The sequence below is a fragment of the Anopheles gambiae genome, chromosome 2 (genome assembly GCF_943734735.2).
Source record: "Anopheles gambiae chromosome 2, idAnoGambNW_F1_1, whole genome shotgun sequence".
In the NCBI taxonomy this organism is placed as follows: Eukaryota; Metazoa; Arthropoda; class Insecta; order Diptera; family Culicidae; genus Anopheles; species Anopheles gambiae.
This window is the reverse complement of record NC_064601.1, coordinates 68368771-68387525: the sequence shown is the minus strand read 5'-3', so window position 1 is coordinate 68387525 and position 18755 is coordinate 68368771. Positions and strand designations below refer to the sequence as shown.

Sequence of the window (18755 nt, the reverse complement as noted above, 5' to 3'; positions counted from 1 at the left end):
TGATGGATAATTAATTCGTTAAACAAGTGCAGGGTAGGAAAAACGATACAAAACACCCATAAACGAATTCAAATTGTGTTGAAATAAACGATTTGTAAATGAATTCCTTTTTTTAGCATTTTTCGAATCCGTTTCCAGCAAAAAGATGAACACATCGTTATATTTACACTCTCATCACACATTAACTATAGACATTTAAATGCTACCACGCTTCAAATATTTTTCTGGATAGCTTTCACACAATCCAAGCGAACGCTATCATTTTGCTACACAAAATTGCCTAAAGCGGATAACAAAACACACTTCAACCGAAAATAATGTCTCTCATGACTAGGAGCAGCCTTTTTGTTTACAGTCTCATCGTTGAAAGACTGGGTATATACACATTCCCTCGCTCGCTACTCGCACAATATTTATACTCTAGATAAAAAAAACTGGCCACAGGCAATCCGAACGAACTTCACTCGCACAACAAAAGCTATGTTTAACCTTGATTTGAAAACTTACTTTGCGATGTACACTCAGTGAGCTCTTGGGATCTACTAGTGGCTATGTACTCATTTTAGGCAAGCGGATCCTGCTTGTTGATATCTTCCTTACGTTTGCTTATCAGCTGAGCATGCGTAGCGCAGAACACGAATGACTACAGAGCGTTACAAAATCGTCGTTGTATTTACGCGAATATTTATTTTTTTTATTTTTATAATACCCATACTTTTCACATTTCTTTATTTAATTCTTCATACTTTTAGTTTATTTCTATTTATTCCAAACTTATACAATAACTTACAGTTTTCATATTCTAGCGTTTAGTACCAAGAGAAAGGCCTAGGTGGTAAACACCTTTACAGTTTTGAGATTAAACATAAAATGGGGCCAAAAGATGGTCACTGATTTTTAGATTTCTTTAATGTTTGTTTTTATAATTGAATAACAAGTCATTGAAATAATTGAGTTCATTAATTTCAAGCAACATCAATTTCTCTCTCTTTCTCGTTGGCTCATTACATGACACCTCGTCGTTACATGGCCCAGTAAACAATTAATATTCACGAAGCTCAGTCCCTGGCTGCTGCCTCCCATCCACGTAGAAATCCGATCTGCGACAGGTCTCGCTTCATCTCAAGCCTTCGAGCTCGCTGTGATCTTCTGTGCCTCATGTTGAACTAAAGGTCGCTGATATACACCTTCTAGGTGAGGCATGAGTTCGGCATCCTCATAACATGTCCCAGCCATCATATCCTGCCAACCTTCGCCACTGTCAAGATGCTCGGTTCGCCATACAGCTCAGTAGGCTTAAGGTTCATACTTCTCCTACACACTATATCGAAAACACTTCCAAAAATGGTACAGCAGATGCGTCGGTCAAACACGTGCAGAGCGTTTGCATCCTCCACTCGGATGGTCCAATACTCATGTCCATAGAGAACTACCGGGAGAATCAATGTGCGATGTATCTCACGTTTCGTGCAGTCTCGAAGTCTTCTGGATCTCAGCAGATTGAGAAACCCATGGTATGCACAATACCCCTGCATAATGCGTGTCCGGATTTCGCTGCTGATGTAGTTGTTCGAAGTAACGACCGGCCCGAGATCCATAAATCCTTTACTACCTCGAGATTGTTGGCATCAACTAATACATTGCTTCCCAGTTGGACTGAGCCTCCGACAAGCAGGTACTTTGTCTTCGTTACATCAATCTTCGTCTTCGATTTTCAATCAAATTCTTGCAAATTGTCGTGTTGCCGATAATGTCGATGTCATCCGCTAAGCCAAGAAATTTGAGAAACCGATAGAAGATCGTGTCACGGAAGTCGTTGTCTAGTCCCGCACTTCGAATGACACCCTCCAGAGCAATGTTGAAAAGCTGACATATCATTTTAAACAACTTAAATAATATGACCTGCGAAATTTTCGTGTAAGGTTGTCTCTTCAAATTTGTGAATAATTATTTTAATGTGAAATGGTAAAAGCAAAGGTTTTACATGCATCATTGCATTATAATTTAGCATGCAAAGCGTTCGCGATATACGAGCAGCACTCGGGTTAAATTGTAAACAAAAGTGTAAAGTTTTCTTTCGTTTACTATGATAAGAAAGTTTCAAGGCAACGTCTCCGTCCGCTTTGACTTGCAGTGTCTTTATTCTTCAAATGCTGAATGCTGAACTGAACGGAGTGAGTTGTATATTCTTCGGTTGGTTCTTAGGTTGATTCTAAATGTCAAATTTCAAAACAATTACATTTGTAAGCAAATGAAGGTAGGGTACAAGTGTACATTGCTCGATAATCATTGTGACGGTTATGTTGGGTATAACAAACTGGAGGTGTTGGATGGCTACACGTGATAATTTACTAGATATATACTAGAATTTACTAGATTTGCTAGATGTATGATGTTATGCATGGACGACCGGGATCGTCGTTTAATTGCCAGTATTTTCAATTGGGATAGTTGGGATAAATACTGTATTATCGCAATGGTGATGTTTTTTTTTTTTTTTTTATTTACATGGAGGACTAAATCTTTACGACTAACCTGTACTGGAGGGTGCAGAGTGGGGGACTCCCAGAACTTTTTCTGGTTTACTCCATGCGCCTCTTTCTCCGTACCCCGCTGGTTCAACCATTAACAACAGAATAAAGGATCGGCGAGAAAGCCAAATAGGAACTCTCATTGGGGGGGGGGGGGGGGCAACATTGGCGTGGAATTGGACGAATGACTACCGATGGGAGCTGTATGGGGACAGCGATCATATTTTCGACCGAAAACCACAGGATGTGTACCTAACACATCATTTTACACCATGCTCGTCACACTAGGTGCGACTTACAACTTTGTCTATCGCGTATTTAATCAGCCACCCCAAATTCCGGTATAGACGCCAGGTTAGCATCCCAGCATCAGAGTCACCGAAACCGAGACAACTTCATTGCTACGAGAACCGACCCGTGTCAAGTTACTCGAAGAGCAATCCGCATCGCCACCCAGTCAAAACCTGGGGAGTTCGAACTTACAGTGTCGTACCTGGCAAGAGGCATAACATAAGGCTACCTTCCGAGTGTCGCGTAGTCCCATGCCCATCACTAGGCCCTACCATATCTATTTGGATCGAAATGGATCGAAACTCCACACCCCACCGGTCCTCGGCGACTTAACACTTCGGTCCGTATATGTGTCTCGGACCACTGCGAGCCACTACGATGGCGAAGCGTTCGCAACCTTAAAAGGCTTCCCAACGTTCTTCTTTGATAAATCAAGGCGATCCCGAATGAAGCACCTCCATTATATAGACGAAGTGTCTCATACGTTTGCACCGGCTACTGCAACTGCTATTCGTGCCTTTAAAGGACGAGGTGTCCGAACAGTTCGATCCCCAATGCTTGAGCAAAAGGCTCTCCCATGTTGCTAGTCAACTCCACGCATCATCGAGCTCTGTCACTCGACTTGAGCCTGTGATGCATCAAAGTCACTAGCGGGCTTACTCAACAGGCGTTGCAGTGTTACCAACAACGTCTACCTTTGGACCCAGTAAGACTGGTGGCCCGTCACGATTGTCGAGGCCGCAATATCGGTTCGTAGGCCACCAGAATACGCGCCACTTTAGCTCGTGGCACACAACGGCATGCACGTTCCGCGGCGTTGCAGATTGACGCTACCTTAAGAGATGCAGGCGGCCGGAACTCCCTGCACCCCGTTCCCCAGCGGAGTTGCCCATCTGTGTTCGTCTCATTTAGCCTAACGGAAGGCAAATCCTCGTTAGTTACCAGCAGCACCACGAGGAGGTATGAGATCGGTCTTTGCCAATGTGGAGTGAGGTAAGCGGGCCCTCTCACAATATGTAAACGATGAGCACATATTGTGAATTGTATTACAAACTATTTCTAAAACTATTCTTTGAAATATTTTCCTTAATTAATTAGAATATTTTTGGTATAAACCTTCTGAAAACTTTAGCCCTAATTTTATTTATTATTTTTGTGTTTAAAGATTTTTTATTCGAAGTACACCTGAATGGGGACCGGGCAAGAGAGGCTGGCGCAAGTAGCAGAACAAGGCAACTACTACAGCAGCAAAACAGCAGTAACACCAGCGACAGCAACCGTAGAGTCAATGAGGTGCCCTGCCATCTATGGATGAGATTATCAGTGCCATCAAACAGCTTTCTCATAGTCTCTATAAAAATAAAGAAAAAAAATCAAACAGCTTACAAACAATCAGTGTGATGGCAGCGATAGACTACCGGCCAAAATACTATTTCACATCTTTTTCTTTTCTAGGATATTTTTGTTGTTGAAAATTTAAGGACCATTATGACATGACTTATTACAATAAAACGAAATTATGGCCGTACCATTATTATAAGACACTTTGAAAAATAGGTTTTTTACACTAACTAATGCATTTAAAAATCGTCCAAAAATACAAATAACATATTTTAGGAAGGTTTTACAAAACTACATTTTTTAAGAGAATCGATGTATTCGAACATCGATGGAGCAGTTGTGGTGGGAGGAAAAAAATATCAGGTTATGATTGAATGGAGAAATATGTTAATAATAATGATAGTAATAAAAAAATTAATTGTAATAATAATCATAAAAATAATAACAATAATAAAAAGTATGATTATTATTAATATTTATTTTACGTATAATAAAAATAAAGTAAATAAAAAAACAATACAAGCAAGCAATCGACTATTTTTAATATTCAGCAAAGTCTTATCTCTTAATAATTTTTTGAATCTAGAAATTCTAGAATATGTCATAAGTTCTCCTTCAGAAAAATTGAAACTAACTATTTAATTAAACTATCTCCAACCAAATGATTAGTAGAAAAATCAAAATGTTCATGAATTACTAACGGAGAAAGTAAATCTTGTTGTCTTGTCCCTTGCAATCAATGTAATTTTGTATTGAATTATCCTACCCGTTGTACTGTGTGACGATTGAGAGAGCCCTCAATAACTTTACGAATTTCGTGGGGTGAAACACACTGACAAATGATTGCGCAAAGCGTCAACGATGCGATTTTAAAACAAGTACGTACGATTTGCTCCCACCGGCATTTTCTGACCGATGCATCTAAGATGAACACATGACTTGTAACGGGAGCACGCTTTCCATGCAATTTTTCCAGTGGTTCATTTTATGATTTCCCCTTCGTGAAAAGTATGCGATCTCACTAACACACATGCGTAGCTTAACTATAGATTAGATTTGATCAAATATTGGACACAATTTGAACTTCTCTAGTATTTAAATTTAATATAAAAATCAACTAAATTTCTCTTGCTACCCGCAAGAACTAGTTTGGCTTTTTATTTTTTTATTTTATTTTCTTTGAAATAATAAAAATATTATAATCTGACTGGTGTTATGCATTCGCCTCGGCTCTCTGTGTATGTGTGGATGAACTCGAAGCAAGGAAACGCCGAACTACCGAGGGAATGCTTGAACTTCGGCCTCCGGTGGGTTCTTTACTGCGGTGTTATCAATTTTATGTTTCGGCGACTGGCGCTGATGCAGTTGCCGATTGGCGGTCGTCGTGCCCGCATCGTCTAGATCCGGCAAAACACTCAATACCAAATTGCACACCCATTTGTTTGACCGTGATCATTTTCCTCGATATAGGACAACAAGCCAAAGGTGGTGTTATTCAGTGCAAAGACCTCTTAAAAAATATTATCATTATTTGTTTTAATAGATTCACTCTTCGCGGAAGAAGAGATGTGAAATTATGTAACGGCTAGTAGTGAACAAAACAGGTTGACCAGCAATGCAATTGATGCAATGAATACTATGCAATATTAGATATGTGCTCGGTGAAAGTGATTCATTTTTCTTGATACTACTGGATCGGTATGTGCAGTTTAGTGAAAGTGAATAAAAAAAGACGAATTATTTTAGCTTCGAGCTATAATGCGCTCCCAGCAAGAGTACCTATTGTGTTGGATTACTTGCAGGTGAAGTGAAATACGACCTGACATAACGTAGGATTAAAGTGAAGTTTCAAGATGGTAATATTCATTACCTCCAGGTAACTTTAAACATTGCTTTAAATTGTATTATGAATGTGATGCATATTGCTAATGCATATGTTGTAAGCGGCTTTAAGGAACAGGTCTTGTGTACACATAGCTACAATACAAATGATAATATTTTTCCAAACTGAACATTCAAGTATTACATCAAAGTTATGATACTTAATTTTTCTATATTCTTCCATCCATTCTTCTCATTATTCACCACAACCGCTGAAAGCTCATCTGCATATTCAACATCACTTTTTGCTGTTCAAGTTTGCCCTGATAATCCTTTCCCAAGCATTTGACGGACTGAGTTGGTCGATTTTCTCATTAACATAATTTCAACCCTTCAAACAATTTTCTCCACTGATGGGAATTGAACAAAAACGCACCCACATGCACTCTCCCCCTCCACCCCCCCCCCCCCCCCCCCCCCCCCCCCTTGCGTCCACATTGTCTGAGTATGCTAATGTATAAAACAGTACTTTCCTGGACGCGGGAAATGTTTGCGAAAATTCCATCTCGTGCACAAATACTCACACATGCCAGTGGTTTTACGTATGCAAACCCGCAGCATTCAAATGCTACTGCCGAAAGGGATTTGCTTCGTGGCTCATGGCCAATCTGAAGCCAAGCTTCACATCAATGTTCAAACTGCACAGTAAACTCTGGTTCATGTGTCTGGTTTAACCCGCATTTTTGTATACTGCATACAAGTTCTTGTTAGCTAACAGAACAAGTCTTCGTAGCACTTTCGAATCCTTTGAACTCTGTTGCAGTTTTATTTTGCTAGTTGCATCCGGTAAGAGGATTGCCTCTAATGAAGGCAAAAAGCTGATGATTTTATTTTTGCGAGAAAAGTTAACTAGAGATGTTGTATCCACGGAAAATTACGTTGGCACCAAGCTGCAAATATTCGCGAATTGGGTGATGCCATCGGTCGACATCAAAGGAAAATTGCTATTGATGCATTTCCTCTCAAACCAAACGGAAGCTGCTAAATCGATATGATTTGCATTCTGCATTCACAACGATAATGGATCTGACGTTTCAAGACGTAAATTGAATTATAACCAACCAATTTCAATCCATCATGTGTAACGATGATTTCATTCTCACTGCATTCGAGGATATTGCCAACAGCACGGTACATCGAACAGCTTTTTTATTTCAAATAATTAATTCAGTTACTCATTCATAGCGACTGTAGATTGATGTATAACTATGATTGAAACTGGAATGAGACAGTGGCTGTTTGGGAATATTACAGTTATTGATATTAAGTGCTATGTCATTTTTTTCTTTGACACAACAACCGCTGTCAGTCAAGGCCTGGCTGTACCCACTAGTGAGCTTGGCTTTCAGTACTTTATTGTTACCACATCAAGGTAGTCAGTCTTGCATATGGGAGCACGGCATATTCGGAGCTTGAACCCATAACAGGCATGTTGTTAAATCGTACGAGTTGACAACTGTACCATCACACCGGCCCGATGTACGTTATAGTTTAATTAAAACATCGTATTTTGTTTTTATTAAACTTCTATCAATCAACAGGATGTTGTATAATAACACAAAACACAGTATGATACAGACATTTTTTCACTTTTTTCACATCGTAATAAAAACCCTTAAAACCTAGTTAAATGTTTTCACGCCTTTGGCTTTTTATTGAAGAAATAATAAAGCTGTTACATTTAAAAGGTAATATTCGGATGTTTGGTTATATCGATGCTTTTTTAACATGAAAATATATCGCCTAAATCATAAAGCATTTTTTTTAATATTATTATCTCATACTCTTTAAAATGATAGAGTATTTTTTGTAATTTTTTGCACAGCTTTTCTGGGATACCTCACCTTACCATGTATTAAAAAAACACCACCTCCACCAGTAATGATTTCTTATTCGTATTCCGGTCATACTGTCGTGGAAAATCTCTTGGGAAAAGCAACTAGGCAGCTAGATATCCCTGTCATTTTGTTTTCGCAACCATTTCCTTGGGACATGTACAACGACGGGAATGTAACCAGTTTCAGCCAATATTTCACATTTTGTCATCGTGTACACGAGTAATTCTATTGTTTTGATGGGGTTTTTGTCACCCTGCCCGTTTTCTGCCAAGAGCTCCGTTTTGCTCGAGGTTGAACTCCTGCATTAAAATGAAGAAGAATTGATCCCAATTTTGGAAGCATTTTGGCTCAGGCAGAAATACTGAAAAAGGACACGCTATTTAAATTGAATTGCCAGGTCTATTGAATGATGAACCAGTAGTTCAAATACCGATAGATGGTTTCTAAACGTTTGTAGATACTTCCTTTTTATCGGCTTTTCCATCCGGCACATGGAAGAACTTCATTTTCTTGTCTACTTCATCCCCTGTTTTCTTTCCAAAACTCCCTAACCTCATCGAAACCGAATCGATATGCGAGACAAATTTAAATTTATGCACAACAACTTTCAACCAAATTATGCTCGCTTAATGGCCAATTGAATTTTATAGAGCTTCTGTTCAATTTATCATACTTTGATGGCATTGAAACTAAATGATACTGAACTGCCAGAACAATTTCTCAAAATTAATAACTCTTATTAGCGCCAGAAAGTGCGTAAATTGATCAGCAATTATAAAAACAAGCAAAACATGACAATTAATGCTATAACAAAAAAAAGCACATCCTTCCGCAAAAAATAAAAAGTTTCGTTAAATTTCCTTAATGTTCTGAGTGTAGTGTGTGCTAAGAGTAATGTCTGAAGTTAGGAAATATGTGTGTACCCAATGAAGTTTGTGAATGAATGAAGTATTAATGGTTAGATATTAATTAACATTCCAAAAGTTAAAATAATATTACAATATAAGGTCGAAGAATGCTGTTAGCCACATTTCATAAAACACACTTTTACATTTCATACGACTACTTATAACAAAAGATTTAAACTAAAAATATAGCTTTGAGTAGTATGAAACGAACTGTGCAAATGGTCAAAACACAACGAACGTCCCTAAAACCAACCACAACGAACGGTTTTGACCCATTTCCCTTCAATAAGTGCAGTTCATTTATTCAACCCAACAAATTGGATTAAACTGACAATCCCTAAGCCGCACCCACGCGTTTGGTGTTTGTTTCGGCAACTAATGACAGCCAACAGTGTGCCCACAGAAGAGTGGTCCTTAATTTCAACACCTTTTGCCATCGTGTAATGTCTTGCTCGGTTTCCTGGCCACGCACAAGAACATCGATAAGTTAGCTTCCTTGGGGTTGGCTCCTGACAAAAGACCAACCGTGTAGCTCATTAATAAACCCCCCCTACAACCGGTATTTCCAGCTTCCATTCATTCATTTACCTGTCACCAATAAACATCAATAAACTTATAAAAACAAAAAGATTTGTTTGTCTTTTGCATAAAAGTCTAAGCAGCGCTCATATAGCTCATATCTAACCAGCAATCATTTCCGATCTACGACACCGTAACAAATTAATGAATAAATAATGCTGTGGGTACAAACAAATGAAGGCACTATTTTTAGTATGTTTAATTGTTAATCGTTAGTAATATCAAAAGCATAATTGTATTTTTACTAGGCGAAAAAGAGTTTAATACACATATAAATTGCATGGGTTAAATAACAATAAAAACCATCAAAATGGAAATGGAACACACCAACACACGTTTTTGATATTCCAACTTGTTTATCATATTGCTTTTATGTAAAAAAATATTATTTGATCCCTCCCATGGCGAAGGGCTGTCCTGTGGTACATTCGTCAACTCAGACGAATTAACTAACCCGTCATGTGTACAAGTTTATAATGAACCGCCCCCTTGTAGCAAGGACTGACTACCCAAATGCGTGGTACGAATAAGGTATGTTCACGTAGGACGTTACTCCTCAAAATGAAAAACTTTTAAACTAAATCGGGCATTAGAATCAATTACTTATGCATAAAGAGTTTGGCACGATTTGATTGATTATGACAATAATTACTATCATTTTCAGTCGAATTTTTAAATGAAGTTTTTAATTTATGTTTTATTAACATGTCAATGCTTTATAATCATTTACCAATAATTATTTTAATTAACTCTCTCGATTCTCTCGAAATTTACGTCCCGAGCCTTTTTTTGTATCAAACGAGTACCACATATCCAGGTGTCTCGTACAAGTATTGAGCGCCTTTGAATTATTATGGTGCTAACTAAAATATTTTATTTAGATTAATTTTATTACGGCTTCTGCCGTATTTTCAATATATTATGTATCAACAGATATTATGTATCCAGGCATTTTTGAACTGAGCACTGAAGCAATCCGTTTATATTTAATTGCCTCGGTAGTTTCATACCGTCATACAGGTTTCTAGATCTTAATTTTTTTATCATTTTGATTTTAAAACATTGCATACTACCATATACTATTCATTTTTATCATCATTTGCTCTGCTTTTGTACTCTAAAACTCCCATAACGATTCTTTGTTTTTTTTTAAACGCGCAGCAACATGTTTCTCTTCAAGGCGCGATGGAGCACCTCCTCTTAATGCCACTCGGTCCCACCATAGACAAGTACTCAACCATTCATCCGTCCATCCATTCAAGCGCATATTGGTTCGTCACCGTCACTGTGATATGGTTGCTTCCGATGGTTCTGCCGTCCTGCAAGGAGAGCATATTAAAATCCATAAATTAACGTCATACAGGACGCTTTCATGCTCCGTTACGAGGGAGGAACACCTCTTGTTGCTCTCGTTTTTGACGGCCATGACTGCACTAAACATCTCTGTTTCCACGCTGGCCTTTTATCTTTTATTCATATGCCTATAAATACGGAATTGCACCATTAAAGTATGGTTTCTTCTTTGGTCCGATATTGCCGGGACGTTGTATTTTTGACATGCCGTGTGCTAATGTCCTGGCACTCACTGTAAGTTTCTTTTACCGTGGTTTATTGTGGATGGAGTTTTGGTTGCATATGCGGTCACGTGTTTCTACCCTACTTAAATCTGCCAAAACAATTCCCTTTTCAACACCCTATGAAAGATTCACAGTGCATTTTTGCCAGTCCTCTTCTATCATGCCGCGTGAAACATTTTGCGTTGTTTACGTTTGTCATGAAATGAACAACTAAGCTGACAAATATCCTTTTCAGTTTTTCAAATTCTCTTTTAGGTGTAAGGTTGATTTGGTCGTTTTTATACGGTAATTGTTTTCTATTTTTAAATAATTATAATACAAGAATTCTATATTGTTATAGCGCCGTCGTCGCTTAGCAAGGAGTTTTAATTTTAACTTATAGTTCGTAACGTTCTGGAGAATCTGATAATCGTTTAAATACAGCCATTTCCTTATTATACTGGTTCCTTATAAGCTACCAATCCAGGTTGTAGTTGCTCAAATCCTCGATTAATTACTGAAATTCAAAAAACTTCAAGAACTGCGTTGGCACTCCTTAGATAATCGTTTTAGCGGAGATAACATTTCTATGGACAACCAAGCTGACAAGCACGTTAGGCAGCGAATGATAAAAGAACGATATAAATAAAAACATGGCTAGGAAATATTCAGCTCTTTTGTGACACCTTATGATAATGAAAATGTTATGACACACGCGACACGTCGTCGTATTCGAAGGGGAATAACCAAAACCAAGGAAAGTACGTTTTGCGGTACTCCCCCTGTATAACTGCATCGATTGGTTTGGCGTGCATTGCATTAACATTGAGGGTGGACTAAGGTGTTTTTCTAAACCCCCATAAAAGGAGGAATGAAACGTCCCATGTTACCACCCTCGTTCATAATAAATTAAATTAAACCAACCGCCTACCACAAAAGTAGAACCACACAAAAAAACTAGTACTGTACCAGTAAACCAATCAAACTCATTCAAAACCTTTGCGGAAAAATGTATCCATAAGAATAGAATCAACAAATTGAACAAGGGTAAAAACGCAATATTTTCAAAAAAATATTGTACAGTAAATATTGTATTTAAATTTAATTTAAACATTATATTTTGCTTCAATGTAATGTATTTTTTACTCATGGATATCTATACATATCTTTATATACATGACGTCATTTATTGCACAATGCATCAATTTCCATTTATTTCTCCGTAAAAGAAGTATCTTAACGGATATGCCGACCTATCCAGAATTCTTGAATGTTGCAAAATTTATTTATTATGTATATTTAGTTTCTTAGTAACTATAAACTATAAAATAGATTAATGTGATGATATTCAGACCAGTACATTCATTATGATGAATTAACCGCACTATAACAACTTATACGCCATATACAGCTGAACATTTTTACGACCACTCGCTTTAAAGTAAAAATACATTGTTCAAAACATTGAAAGTAATAATTTGGGAAAATTGAATTACGCCAATCAATGCAACCATAAATACAAAAATTGTACCACATTGGCGTAAGATTGTTCAATATTTGTGTTCGAAAGATTAAGACTCTCTTGCTCTGTTTACTTTTAAATCATAAATTTTATTTAGTTTTGTAAATAAAATCTAATTATTCGTCTAGCATTCTACACATACACTTAAGCTTTGGAATATTAAGCTATTAATCATGACATAATAAATCTCCCCCATCCTTACTCTAAATAATTTAACTGTAGTTTTAATTAAACCAATCTCCTTCGCCTAGATTATTCATACTCATTTAGAAAAGTAATATATTTGCTACAATCTTCCAGGAAACCGAATTAAAAAATGCCTAGTATTATTATGTATGTTTTCTTATTCGGCGCAACAACGTTGATCGGCCAATGCATCTTTTACTGATGAGCGTGGTGAACTGATTTTACCCGCAGTTAGATTATCAGTTTTATACATGGAGGGATCTCGATCCATACAGGGACTAATCCAATGCCAGGCATATTGTTGGGTCGTGCGGCTAGATGACGCGCAAAGCACTGTGTTTCAATCTTGTTTCTGCTTTAAGGTTATAAAAAATACAGAAAACTACGGTATTTTATACATTTTTCTTTTGTGATTCTTGATGATACTTGATAATAAATCTTATCACTTTTTGAGATAATTCATTATGTGCCCAACATTTAAAATGCACAATCAATTCCCAGTCTTTTCTCAATGCAATCGATAGTATCTCACTAACAGCATGTAAAACATATGTCAATAGATATGTTATCAATCCACTTTTTTCCAAAGAACATGTTCACACAATATGCAACGAACTGTATCCCCCGTGGCAAAATGCACCCTCAAACCTACATAAAAATTCCCTAAACATGGAATATATTTCGCGCCCATTTTCTATCGATAATCGCTTTTCGTGAATGTAACTAAAACGCTTTTTTATGCAACCAAACGTTTCTGAACGGCAAATCGATTTAAATGCTAATATTCAGATCAAGCTGACAACATTCTTTGTCAATCTTTGCATCTATTGTCACCTTCCGGTAGTTTAAATATCGCATTTTCTCATGTTCGCTGTTTGTTAAAGTAATTCAAAAATGTTATCAGTAATATTCATTATTTATAGTCCTTCGACAAGCTACTTTAATAATGCGTGCCGGTGACCCTCGCGTAACTCGGAGTTTTGCTTAAGTCAAGCATAACCTTTTCTAGTCAAAAATTATGTTGATAAATAGTTATTTTTGGTAAAATTTAATACGTTTATTCACTTTGTACATACTTCTTAATACTGAAATGAAAAATATTTGTTTCAATTAAGAGTCTGTATTTGAAAAATTCTTTCAATTAATTATATATTCTATTGTTCAATAAAGTTCAAATAAAAAAATATGATATTAAAAACGAAATGATGCAAAAATAAAACCTGAGCAGTAACAATACGGACTTTTTAATATTTCCCTCGCCCTTGCAGGTGATAATGTTATCGTCGTCTAATCAGCTCACGACCATACCAAACTATTTAACAATGTGCAGGAGGCAATAAATATCAATGGTCTCGCCATTCCATCGCAATCCCCAAAGCGCTATATGGTAACGATTTTTTATCACCACTCAGCTGATTCCAGCCTCTCCAGCTTTCCGTGAAGGAAATCAGCATTCATCGTTTTACAGCGTCGTAAAATTGTACTCTTGAGACAGTTTGATGTAAATAATGTAGCGAGAAAAAAGGAACCGAACAACATGCAGCTCCGATATGCAATAAGTTCCCGCTGTCTTCTCGCGCAAAGCACGGTTCTCTTTACGCACGCGAGCGCCGCGAAATTGAATGATAGTTTATGCGAGCAGTCGCTATTTCTGGTATGCTCGCGGGATTTGTTTGGTTCACATTCTGGCCAGCCGTTGTGCATTTTCAAGCGTTGCCAGTAACGTTATGCTTGATCTAGCTTTTCGATGCCGTTACAATTTTCTTCATGTTTATGTGGGTTTTGTTTCCCACACTCGGTCTGTGTTTCTATGCATTGTTTTGCTACCAAACCCCCAAACAAAACATAAGCGAATGGTAGCGATATGTCAACCTGGTCAACGAATGACACATACAACACGCAGGCGCCAGGCATAAAACCCAAGCGAAGCATTCTCTGCTCCACAGCTCTGCCAGCAGCATGGTTTGGCGCGTGTCTTCCGGTGTTTCCGCTTCACCAAATGTGTCTTTCATTTGCCGGGAAAATAAAACATGCTCTCGTACCTTACTCACCAATTAGCATCATTAGCAATATTCAACGATCTGTATTGCATTACCGCAATGTAGGGCATGGTAATGAACTTCACTTAACATGCAATCGCTATCGATCTTTCATTGCAGGAGGAAACTAATTTTCAACATGGGATAAAATGATGCACATTCGTGTACGAAAGTAACCATCTTGGTAAGTGTTTTTCACATACCTTGTTTTTTAGGTTAAAATTAAAATCATTACCATTTGTGCACAAAGTTCCAAATAATTTTTCATATTTTATTTTCCAATGAACTCAACACATGAGCGGGGTTGCATTCAGATACTTCAAAAAGCTTTGATTACACTCTCACAACACATATATTCTCTTTAGCTCTCCCATGTGATGCGGTAACCATCGCAACGAGTGCCACTTCACCTTCCGACTACTTTCCGTGTACGATTACATTCTCTTGCATAACTTACAGGGCAGGCGCATGGTCGTTATCACTAACTTGAGGAGCAAATCGTTGTCGATATCGTGAGATAGGACATACGAGAGCATCCTGCTGGGCCTCTTGTTTGCTTCCCAGCACCGGCCATGATGCGTTGAAAAAACCTGGGAGAGTGACTCTCTCAGAGACTTTTCCTCTCGCACAAAAGTATACTATTCTCCTACCCTTTTCTACTTCGCACGTTTTGTGTATTTCTGTCTCTCTTTATACACATCGATATCTACGTCGCACCCTCTTTTTCACAAACACACAGCAACTAAAGATGCTTTGCTCAGTTTGTGTTTGATCTCCGGTGAAAAGTGTACGACATACCGGGAAATTTTCCATCGTTTGGTGTAATTTCAAAAAGTTTTAGCTTTATTTCTTAAATTACAGAGAGTGTTGGTGCGAATTCAGCCAAAATAGAATATAATCGAACAGTTTGTGTAATAATTTTACGTGATTTGGTCCAATCTAATGGGGAAAACCATTATGATAGCCTAGTGTCTCACAATTTTGCTGAGCTGAAAAGACATTCCGAAACATAGCGTAACTTCGTCGTCCTGTTCCGTGTTTCATCAGGCGTCATTTTATATTCTCTTTCTCATTCTTATAAGTTCATTCTTGATTTATTTTCTCACTCTAACTTCTAAAGCAGCGGCATAGCTCTTCGCATGTTGTTGTTACCTTTCCCGGGCATTCAATTCTAACGAGGCCGGATGTGAAGCGATAGTGTATGTTAGGTCAGAGCGTTTAATGTTTTCTGAACTTTGAAACGAACGAACAAACGAAATATAACGAATAAACGAACGTACCGACGAGGCAAGTGGGCACCAGTGGCGTTGTTACCCTACACTAAACAAATTGCATTGCAACTAGGGCTGCCAACCAGCTCCATCGATTCCTGTCGACGTGGACAGTATTCTCCATCGATAAAGGTAGGATCAATTCATTAAATTAGACACGCTGTATCGTTCTACACTGCTGGTTTTAAATTACCTTTGTCAGCGCTTGCCCGTCTGTGCTCAGCAAGACTACTGCTTTATCGATCTGGGCTTAAAACCAGCATACAATGACGACACTAACCACCTCAAACCACCGAGATGAAGAAACCAAATTTACCACCGCTACTACCTTTTCTGTTTTCAAACCCCATATCAAACTTTACTACACAAGTTATATGTGTATGTTCATGCAGGTTTCGGTTTCAAGCCTCTGCTCCGTTATCCTCTGATTCGTTTACCATCAGATAACTTTCTTATTTGTTACTTCCGACGAACGGGTTAACGTCCCTCACACTGATTCGTTAACATTGGTCTTTTTATTTTGGTTCCCTCTATATACAACCTATACAACCAATTCGAATAGCTCTTAGTTACGTCACTGTAACTAAACTGCGAAAAAATAATGTTTTTTTATTGTTTTTTTTTTTAATGTATGGATTCATTTATTTATTTATTTCAATTAACATTATTACGGGTTCAGTCGTATTTTTAATACATCTTGTATTGACAGACTTCTGTACTCAGAGTATTTCCTCCCTGTGTATTTATACTTATGGCGGGCATACTCAGTTGAAAGTATATTTAATCATCTGTGTTTGGTCCATTATACATTAGCTTTTACAGTTTACTATTATCAAACACAAGTGTAATGACACGGGTTAAAGCAGATCCATATGCAACTTATTTGGTTTATTATTTATTTCTTTTTTTTTACATGTGTAGCCTATTTTATCGATATGATCGTTATTAACTGTTATTTGTGTTGTCATAATCATGCTTTTTTCATGCATAACCATCATAACCATGACCTATTTACAATTAGTTTATAATTTTTGCTTAGTTATGAAAATTAAGTTTTTCTTTGAAGTATCGCTTTTTTACATGCCTAATGCTGCTTAAGGAGTTTTTTTGAAAGGAATAAAAAAGTTTATGGAATGAGCAATTTTTCAAATCAATCAAATCAAAACATCAAAAGGTCTCAGGATGTATGTATTCATGTTAAAATGAATTTATGTATTGTTTATTTATTACTAAAAACAAGAACAGCTTCACATTAGCAGTGGACTTCACTCGTTCTACTCGGTTTGCATACTTTTTAATCAGATTCAAAGCTCTAGAAACATTTTAATTTATTTTTTTGTTGGACATTCTATAGAACAGATTTGAACAACACTCAACGATATAATTTGTCACAATTCTGTATGTTTATTGGCAGTCAGTAGAAAAAAAATACCATCTCTAGGGTAAAGCAGAGCTCTTCTGTTGCCTTAATGAACATCCGTTATCATTATCGTTAATTTGTTCAGTACAGCAAAAGTGGACTTAGGATTCGCATCGTCTCCATCGACCACGTCTCTGCGTTTGCGTTAATTAGCAAGCCTGTCCAGTGAGCTGAAAATGATTACTTTCTATTTTATCTTTCCTTCCCATAGTCTTAAGGCTTACCGACTTTCAGCAACGAAAGTTTAGGCACGTTCAATAGTTTTCTTTTAAGACGTTCACCATGTAATCGAGAGAATAGAAGAGACAAATATATCTCAATGTACCCGCGGCCATGTTGTGCAACTAAGTGCCTTCTTCGTGTTAGTGGTTTTAGATGCTAATCCACCGTATTTTCATAAGTCTCATTCGCTATGTGCTAATTTATCCACAAAAGCCTGTGGTATCACGAGAAATAGGCTTCTCGAGTCAACTTCTTTTGTAGGTTATATTTACCTCATTTGCACATTCGCACAGAAGAAATAACTTGTGTCTGAAATTGGTTGTTTGGCATGAAAAATGTTCCTCCTGACAGGGAACCTTGATATTCCCAATATCTAAGAGTCGTAATTTGGATATCAAGCTATTCGATACTCTCATCAAATGGTTGCAACTCCCGAATGATAAATAGTTTCCCACTTTGCTTCACCATTTCAAAATTCTCACCAAACTTCTTCGGACACTCGTTAAGGCAGATAGACGAATAGAGAAAGATCGACAGACATTCGCAAGATTCGTAAAATCCGAATAAGCCCATAAAAACCTCAGAAAGATCTGATCCTACCGTTTGCAATCCATGGTTCTTTATTTTTCCCGGTGTACGTAACATCTTTCAACGAACATCAGCAAATCTTATTCGCAACTTTCTCTCCCACACTTTCGTTTTCGTATTCTGAGGGGTGTTTTTGCACCTCATTTGCGCCTACGTATCGTGCCTGGATTTATGTTTAGCACAATATTATCATGGTTTGCCACAAACAGCTATCGCAAGAGTCAGTAAAAATCAGGAGCAAAAGGCAAGAGAAGAGACTGCTTGCTCTTTTTTTGCTTACGAATAACACCATTAAAACGAAACAGTACCGCGAATTTCATCTCGTTTAGCTCTCCAATACAAAAACCTGTAGCATCCGGGATTCATTGGTAAGCTAATGACATCAGACATTTTCGGGAGTAAATTAAAATCGGACTAATTGATCCCGCGAGAGTATACACAAAATTCCCCTTCAATCAGCCTTAAATTAAGATAATTTGGCTCAATCTGAATATTAATCATTGAGTAGAACATATTTATAGTGCATTTAATTTATCAAATAAGTACTTACATGTAAAACCATCTTCCACATGGTAGTAAAGT

General features: G+C 37.4%; 1 protein-coding gene and 1 long non-coding RNA gene across 9 annotated transcripts in view; one reads left to right on the top strand and one right to left on the bottom strand.

The window, feature by feature from the left end:
- The first annotated feature begins 5520 nt into the window (after window positions 1–5520).
- The window catches only part of LOC1275130 (uncharacterized), a 58383-nt gene continuing 45148 nt past the window's right edge, over window positions 5521–18755 (top strand). The window contains exons 1-3 of one of the 8 annotated variants that reach the window (XM_061651455.1): window positions 5521–5861; window positions 5966–6039; window positions 14793–14856. The gene's annotated coding sequence lies outside the window, so the exon portion shown is untranslated. Of the gene's footprint in view, window positions 6040–14792; window positions 14857–15416; window positions 15494–15792; window positions 16076–18755 lie in introns of those variants that run through there. The other 7 variants (XM_061651453.1, XM_061651454.1, XM_061651452.1 and 4 more) reach the window with 7 other exon arrangements.
- The window catches only part of LOC133392190 (uncharacterized), a 61723-nt gene continuing 52871 nt past the window's right edge, over window positions 9904–18755 (bottom strand). Inside the window, exon 3 of the long non-coding RNA XR_009765523.1 lies at window positions 9904–10688. This is a non-coding gene — a long non-coding RNA (uncharacterized LOC133392190). The remainder of the gene's footprint in view (window positions 10689–18755) is intronic.